Raw genomic sequence first — 9,317 nt, forward strand, 5'->3', positions numbered from 1 at the left:
TTTTATCGTATGTTATAGGCATATTTCATAAACTGAACATACAACATTTATTACAACACAAAATAACACGTATCAGAAGAGGAAATTGGACGTTTACTTGACTTTTGTTAATAATTTTAGTGGACTCAAGATTTTTGTCGCCATCTTGATTCGGTGCTTCCACTTGGTTGTCTTGATTCGGTGCTTCCACTTGGTTGTCTCCGCGTACAGTGTAAACGGAGCTTTAAGATTTCTTTAATTGAAATTATAAGTTCACGGCGATAAGCTAAATAATCATCGCAATTATCGCTACTATACCGGATACCATCGCTAGTTTAATTAATGAAAGTAATCACCAATCTAGCGTCTTCATCACCTCTTATATATTTTATTTCTTATACAGTGCCGACTATACGACAGAACCCGACTATACGACAATTCCTTTTTTGTGACAAAAACTATAAATCTGGAAAACGCGTGCACGACGACTTTTGATGTCACATATTGTCTAATTAAAATTAATGAAATTACAGTACATGCTGTTGAATTTGACATGTGTATAATTTCCATTCGAAATTAGGCCTTTAGGGTCATTATTAAACCCTTTTTCATGTTTTATTTTTCGGAAACAGTTGTCAATCGTGTTAACACACTTCGCTAACATAAATACCCTGAAAACGTGTATTTCTTTGTTTCTGAGTATTCGATACATTTCGCTGCGATATGGTTGAAATGGAACCGGGCCTTACCAATGGTCATATTGACGGAATTCCACTGTATACGTGCAGTACAGTATTTAAAAAAACGACTTACATTTCTCCAAGCTTTCTTTTATCTGGTTCCTTAGTTCGTTACCACAAAACCTACACAACTCATCTGAAAATACTTTCTGTAAACCACAATCACAATAATTAGTGTCACTATCGCGCACTCGCTTGGGGAAATAAGAAAGGGTGCTATTACTACAAGAACTATTAACATTATTATAACCATGTTTACGCAACCAAATTAAAGAAATGTATTCGTGATGGAAAACCTGTTGCCACCTATGGCTATATGCAGTATTTGCACAGTACTTTGAGATAGCTATATGCTTTGCTTCTCGTCCTTCCATTGAGTTTAAACCCAGCCCCAACCCATAACGTTCCTTCATTTCTTTTGTGTGAACAGGAACAACAAGACCTAAAGTCCACACAGTTGGATTCACTTTCAGATATAGCCAGTAACCACGATGGAAATTTTCACAATGTTTCTTTAGTTCTCTTACCTGCTCATCAGTAATATTTACCCGACTAAATAAAGCAACTGCATTTCGCAAGCAAAGGCAGAGATAAGCATGAACGTGAAGTATATTAGAGGTTATTCCAGAAACACCATTTTCAAGCACATCAATGAGAAACATAAAGTTGTGTAAAAACATGCGAGAGTCCTTACCTGTGAATCTATAGTTGAACGTCATTCCATCAAGCTTTGCGTTTTCGTCGTACCACCGTATGATACGTTTCGCCAGCCTATTCAGGTTACACTTTGATCTTAAAACATTAACAAACTTGTAAAATGGTGTTTCTGGTAGAACCTGAGAAAAAGATGAAGGTAAGTTAGGTTTTGACATTTCAATCGCTTGATTTAAAAGATAACGATGAGCTAAGGCACATGCGTTATTTTTTAAATGAAGCGGTTCGACATGAGCTCTGTCAATTAGCTCAGCCACCAAAGGAACAAATTCTTGGCGGCTTTTCTGCTTAGCAATGAAAGTCGTCACATTTGTTCGTTTGGTGGCGGCTTTGACATTCTTCCTTTCAAGTGTTTTTTGAAGTCAGAAACTTTTTTCGCCTGTTTGATCCTTTCCGAGTATTTCCACGGTTTCCAGGTATCGTTTTTATTTCGCCCGAAGGTTCCTTTTCCGTTTACCGACATGGACTCCTGATTTACATCTGCAAAAGTGGAAAAGTACGTAGCACTATTAGTAAGCTCCCCAGCTAAAAAACAAAGCATTTTCATATCGTTTGGCAGTTCTGAAAATACAAACTTGACTTCAACGCTTTCTTCTTTAGCTAGAACAGAGTAAGACTTGCTTTCAATTCGTTTAATATCAATCATAAGCTTACCCAAGAAACGTTTTACCGGTAGACAGTTTTCTGAACAATTAGCTCCAAAAAGAAGAAAATTTTCGTTGCTACTCAATACGCCTTGTCCAATGTTAAGAAAACTTACCAACCATGAACATGCTGAATCATCTCTTCCAAAAGGTGCACCATCTCCACCCAGAGCAATATGAAATGTATTCGGCTCACCGAAGTTAACAATTTGATACTCACATCTAGTCTTACAAGAAATTCAAATAAAAATTAGCTAGTCTTACAAGAAGATCTTCAATATCCCTGTAACATCCGTTGACTTTCTCACATTCATCCATACCATTGCACAAATTTTCACGAACACTAAACAACTCACCAATATCAATGGATTTTATATACCGCATTAACCTGTCATAGGGAACAAGGCGAGGGGTGGGACAGTTGGCAACCTTAATACGCGCAGCCCGCTTACTACCTACTACCTGCTTATATGAATTAGCCTTATAAACTCTCCTATACTTATCTTTACCCATAATACCCTTGCTATAATATACTGCAATTGACCGCAACATATTGTCATTTGATCTTTCATACTTCTTTAAATCTTCTTTGTATATCTTCGGTAAAACCTTATTCTTGATCTTGCTACACTTTTCCATTCCTTCAACAATATCTTCCTCCTTACATTTCCTATCTAATGTCTCCAACATTCCAATAACTCCTGGCTTCCTGTTTTCGTCACTACCCCCGTGTATTGCACATGCTGCTACCATGGTTTCTTTCCTCCGCTTTCTACCTGTAGACTCCACACAACCTTCCCCTGTTGGTTTGCTCTTACGTCTAGTAACTGCCTTCTCGCCTATACTAAAGCTTCCTTCCTGTTCTTCCTGCTTATCATCAACTAATTCAGCCCTGATGTTATCTAGGTCTTCAATTTCATTCACCAATCTATTTACCTGCATATATAAAGTTGAACATAACTGATACTTGTTATAAATGTTTAGTAAAATGTTTAAACTAAAAACATAGCATAATTCTGAAAGATGTACAATGTTGTTTCAATCATGCCTGTGCCAATTTATAGCCAGTACCATGCAAGGCCTGTAAGTTTTAATAATAAAAAATAAAACGGAACAAAGGCAAAATCTAAGGAATTCATCAATTTCATATATTTCCTAACTAGTTATGAACACACAACCACAGCATCTGCCAAATTACTGGACATATGTATATATAATGCCACTCTCACGCCCAATGATAGACTATTATTAATTTGATTGTTAAAGAAAATTCTACATCAATTTTGTTTAATTTTATAAGCTTTATCACAATGTATAATTCACATGTCAAACACCATTAATTTATAACACTATTTGAGCTATCCTTATATATTTTGATTTTACAATCACAAGCTATTAAACATATTGATATATTTGTGAGATATTGTTATGTAGATTTGGTGTTGACAAAGAAATGCCAGATATTCATATACTAAAAAGTTGCCCCAAATCCTTTTTAAAATCCAAATTTGTCTAAAAGCTAATCTTTCAGAAATGTTGGATTCTGTTAATTATAAATTAACTCCTATGTAGATACAGAGTAAGGTTACTGAGAAATATAATCATCTGGGATTTGTTTAGTACGAATGGTTGCACTACATGTTGCACAAGTAAGATTTTTTAGTTAACCACTAAGCTGAAAAAGAGCTTTCTCAGTGGAACAAGTACAATCATTCTGGCATTAGATAGCAGGGTATACACTGTGGGTGCATTTACTGCATTAAAGCCTAAGGAGTTAAATATTGACAAATTTTTAGTGAACCATTACACTGCTGGGCTTCCCAACTGACAAATAAAATCATCTGGGTTAATTAAGTTATAAAAACATATATTTAATAGTAGCATTGAAGCTCAGTGGGTTAAAGATCATAAATTTAGGTTTTTGAGAGTTCATCTTACAATGTGGAGTAATGTCAAGTTTTCAACAAGCTTTTAACAAACTAGGGAAAACATATTCATATATTCATATAACAAAATTTATCAAAGGCATTAACATACAATATGCTTTAGTTAAAAATGCAAATTGGCTCAGAAATATAGCAAATCGGTTATCGGTATGGAAATTTAAGTGGATCAGGTTAGCCGCAAGTCCATATAATATACACGAAAAATAGCAAGTCAAACACGAAATATACAAGTTAAATATATAAATACAAATAAATAAACGTTTCTTACCTTATCATCCAAACGTTTAAGCTTCTGGGATACGCATTTTGCTTTTTTTTGTTTCGTCTCCACAGCTTGCCATGCAAGTCTTTTGTTGCGCATATATTCCCCAACATTGAATCTGCGGTATTGAGATGCCTTTCTAAAAGGCATGATTCTGAGTTTCTTAGCTCATTTTTGTCAAAAAAAAACAACATACGATTTGAGATTGGTTCCTTAGCTTTTGAAATATACCAAAAATGTACAAAAGTAACCTCACACAAAGAATGCTATACAAGCCGAATATGCGGTTGTTTGAAATTTAATTTACGCCATTTGCGCCAAATGCCTCTAACAAGAAGCTCGCTTGAAGCAAAACATTTGCCGTTACCATAGCAATATTGATATCAAAATAAACCTCTTGTTACCCTCTATAACACTATTATACCCCCAAACACCTCACGGAGAAAGCGCTCCGGAAAAACATAGCCGAATATAAGGAATTCTCCACTCGAAAAATTCATTACCACTCTTCAGAAAATGTCGCGCGCCTCCAATAAAACCCGGCACATTCTAATTGTTCAATTTAGCGTGCAAAAATGCCAAGCGTGGAACAGTGAAAAAAAATTTTGTGCAAGACATATTTAGTTTATTATTTATGAATGTTTTTTGACCAAGTTTGAAGCCCAAGATTGGAGGATTGCGGCAAAAAGCCTTTTTAAATTTTACCAATTTCAGCGGTGACAATAGCTATATGCATATTCTGCGGGGTTTTTTTTAAAACAAAGAGTCCAAGTCATATAGCATTGATATGCAAGCTAAATGTAATAGTACTAATAAGCGGAGTTTTTTAGAAGGAGAAAAAATTTTCAAGTGTCATTGTATATATAGCACATGTTACATGTGTCTGTCCACGGATATAGTCTCTTCTTTAATTACTTTGCCTCGGATAGTGTTCCTGATGTGAAAGTCCAATACAACACCTCACAATACAACAAACACACAATACGACACCTCACACTTGTGGAAACTGCTCGGCCAACAGCCCCGAGTGACGCTCGGCTCAACTTTTACCTCAAGTGTCTGCATGCCGTGATTTGTAAAATGCGTTTTTTTAAGAACAAGGAATATATATGTGGTTTCATCTATAATATTTTTTTATAACTAAGCATATACATGTGGTATTTATATATAATGTGTTAATTGTGTTTTTTTGAGAACGAGGCATATACATGTGGTTATTTATTTACAATGGGTTTTTTAGAACAAGGCATATACATCTGGTATTTAGGCTATATACAATGCAAAGTTTTTTAAGGACAAGGCATATATATGTGTCATATTATTAATGATGCAGGGTTCTGTTATTACAAGACCTATATGCAAGCTATACGAAAATGGTTGTTATGAGAGGACTGATTGACAGTTATAGAGAAAATTTTGACAAAATATAAAAAAGTTACCTAATCATGATATGCGGTATTAACATTAAATTGAGACAGCGTGTAATCCCTGTATGACATGAATAAAAATAATGTGAAACGTTGCATTTGTTTGAATGTAATATGCGTAAAATGTAATATCCTTAAAATCAAGCTTTGTGCATGGGTAAAAGATGATATGCAACAGTGATGTATGATAAATAGGAAATTTAACTTGTAATATCATTTTAAAGAGAAGGAATTCAAAGACACGTAATATGTGAGTCGATTATTAGCATTATTGGGAGGGGCTAGACTATATAGTTATGGTTTATAACAAGAGGAAACAGTTATTCATTAGGTTGTAGAAAGCGAGCAGAAAAAGTCAGCAAATTGCATCTTTAACCAGCGAAATAAACAGTTGAGCCAAACAATGTGATCTGGCTGTTCAAGTATCAAAGAAAAAAAAGCAAGAGTGTAGAAGTCCAGACGCAGTTGTCCTTGTTTCAACATGTAAGTACTGGAACTCAATGCGGAGAAAGCGACGGAAGCTACAACCGCAAGAATAAGGACTCAAATGGCAGGTAGACATACGACAGGCTGAAAGATGAAGTTCTTGTGAGCAAACAGCGTGTCGTCAATTGGCTTATGGAAAGGAAGCTAATTGCTGAAATTCGCTTGTGCCCTTTGTGCAACAGTGAGATGAAGTTAGTTGATTGTAGTGATAGGTCGGATGGTTGTAAGTGGGAATGTGGAAGGCAGACTGAGGGGAAAAGGCATAAGATCGAATTGTCAATTCGTAAGGGAAGTTGGTTTGAAGGCAGCAATTTAACTTTGGAAGAGATTCTGAAGTTGACATACTGGTGGTGTAGAGATGTTGCGCAGGAGATAATGTTTGAGACTGATGTTAGTGGTAATACGGTTGTAGATTGGGATAGTTTTTGTAGGGAAATATGCGAGGTGAATTACTTAGAGTGTGAAGAAAAATTTGGCGGTCCTGGTAAGCGTGTGCAAATAGATGAAAGCAAATTTGGCAAGCGAAAGTATCACAGAGGTCATAGGGTGGAAGGCCAATGGGTGTTTGGCGGGATTGAAGAGGGCAGTCGGAAAAGTTTATGTTGGCTGTTGAAGACAGGAGTAAAGCAACGCTGCTTCCGATTATCGAAGCATTTTTTGAAAAGGGCACAACCATCATACCTGATTGTTGGAAGGCGCATTGTAAGTTAGAAGAACATGGTTACACGCATTTGACAGTCATCCATTCAAAGGAGTTTGTAAACAAGGAAGGAAACCCTACAAACAAGATTGAAGGACATTGGCGTCAAGCGAAAGCAAAATTTCCTCCATTCGGCGTCCGGAAATACACCTTTTCTTTGTATCTCGCTGAGTTCCTCTGGAGATACGAACATAAGAACGAAGACTTATTTAAAGTGTTTCTTGAGGATTGCAAGAAAGTTTATGGAACACTTTCATAGGGTGAAAACAATACAAACATAACATAACACACATAAGGCATTATATATTTAACAATTAACATTTGTATATCTTTTGGCATCGCAGGCCTTTGTAGCTTTTATAAATATAAATTTGGTGGGTAGATTTACGAAGAAGAAAAAGTACAATTTAAATTTGTAAATTTTATTATGGATAGGTTAGTTAGTATATTACTGTTTTTATAATAATTGCATTGCATCATTGAGAAATTTATCTATAATATTAGAAAATTTAAACGGATTACAGTCTATGAAGTTATGAATTTGCCAAAGTTAATCCAACGGCCGTATTACATTTTATATTTATAAACTTTGCGGGAAGTTTTCATACCAAAGGTAAAACAAACGTAAACAATCACCATTAGCAAAATGTAATGGAGCTATAGTTATCAATTTACTGGGTCCTTTTTTAACCGTGGCTATTCTATTTAATACAAATTTTGGTAGTGGGTTTAGGAACAAGAACCACTAAAGATAATGAAACAGACACGATCTGCATTAGCGAAATATGAACTGCGCGAAACTAAAGTTACCAATTTTCCGTGCATAAGAGAAATACAATTTGCGCTAGGTTTGTCAAATTCCTAGGTAGATTCAGCGAAATATATTCGTGCTATAGCCATTAAACCTATAGTTGTCACTTGATATGACAATGATCTGGACTTTACAAAAGTGAAGACATGAGCAGAATCAATTGTGCGTGTTGTGTGTTTAAATAACTGAAATTTTGAGTTTGTAAGATAATGTTATTTGAAGTTTGCTTCGTTTTATAGTTATCAATTTGCTATGCAGTTTTTTGTAATCTCCGCTATTATAATAGTTTATGAATTTGAAGGATTGTTTTGAGCATCAGAAATTCTTGAGGTGTAGCTACATTAGCGAAATATAATCGCGGTAGAATAATCAATTTGTAAGGTCTTATTAAAATTGCTCCCAGAAATTGAAATTATGTGATTATTTTTACTTTGTTCATCGTATCACATCGTATCTCACTTGAACGACGATTTTGGCCTTGATAATCTTGGAGTTAACCCAAATTGTAAAAAATTACGAATTCAAATCATCGAAGAGTTTACGTCCAATGACGATTTAAAGATGCCGTTAAAAAAATATGGAAATCATAATAAGATTCTACTAGAACAGTTTAAGGTGTGGTTAAGACAGTCCGGGGAATGCGACGAGGGTCATAAGTACCATCAACAGCTGTTTTGTTTGTTCGGTCCCTTGTTGGATTGTTTTATAACTGCAGAAAGGGAAGGTAATGGATTTCTTAGAGAATCGGCATGGGTGTTGCTACTGCCAATATTTGTTCAGCTTTTGTAATTATTGGACTGCGGCATTTGTCCATGTGGTCAACTTTACTTCGCTATGGCCACTGGCATATAGACGTATGTTGAAACAGAATTTCTCTGTTAACATCAGTGGAAAACATGGTCACAACCTGGACATGGATGAGTATGTGGAGACTCGTGTCATAAGACCATTAAAAACCTATTCAACCAGTACATATGCACAATTCCACATAACTCTTAGCAAAAATATGGGATATTTATGTGAGTTTACCTCTTACATAACATTTGTCTTAACCTTTTCACTACTGAGGAGCCACGCAGTATTATACTTTGGTTATACCAGAAGTCATTACCAAATTAAACATCTGACTTAAAGTTGCCTTCAATACGCAGCATTCATGCATTACTATAAACGGAATATTATTTTACATATATGTTATATATATATATATATATATATATATATGCGCCCTCTCAGCTATCACCAGAGCGCAATGGTGACTCCTCCTGCACTTGGGAAACAGGACGTACGGTTACACATTGTTATATTGTATACTGAAGTCACCAGAGTGCTCAAACTTATACAAGTGAGCTTTGCATAAACCTTGTGGTGAACATCTCTCGATGAGACTCTCCACACACTTCCTAGAGTGCTCTTACCGCATGCGCAGTGATCATAATACAACATGTGTAAAACAATGTGCCCTCCTGGCTATCACCAGAGCGCAATGGTGACTCCTCCTGCACTTGGGACACAGGACGTAGAGTTACACATTGTTGGAATTGTATAGTGAAGTCACAAGAGTGCTCAAACTTATACAAGTGAGCTTTGCATAAAGCTTCCGGTTAA

The 9,317-nt window shown here is 35.7% G+C and overlaps 1 pseudogene; it reads right to left on the reverse strand.

Annotated features, from left to right (window-relative positions):
* Nucleotides 1-775: 775 nt before the first annotated feature.
* On the reverse strand, nt 776-3,063 carry LOC114526772 (annotated as a pseudogene).
* Nucleotides 3,064-9,317: the final 6,254 nt, after the last annotated feature.

The sequence above is a fragment of the Dendronephthya gigantea genome, unplaced genomic scaffold, assembly GCF_004324835.1.
Source record: "Dendronephthya gigantea isolate DGI-Jeju-01 unplaced genomic scaffold, DenGig_1.0 000041F, whole genome shotgun sequence".
NCBI classification, from domain to species: Eukaryota; Metazoa; Cnidaria; class Anthozoa; order Malacalcyonacea; family Nephtheidae; genus Dendronephthya; species Dendronephthya gigantea.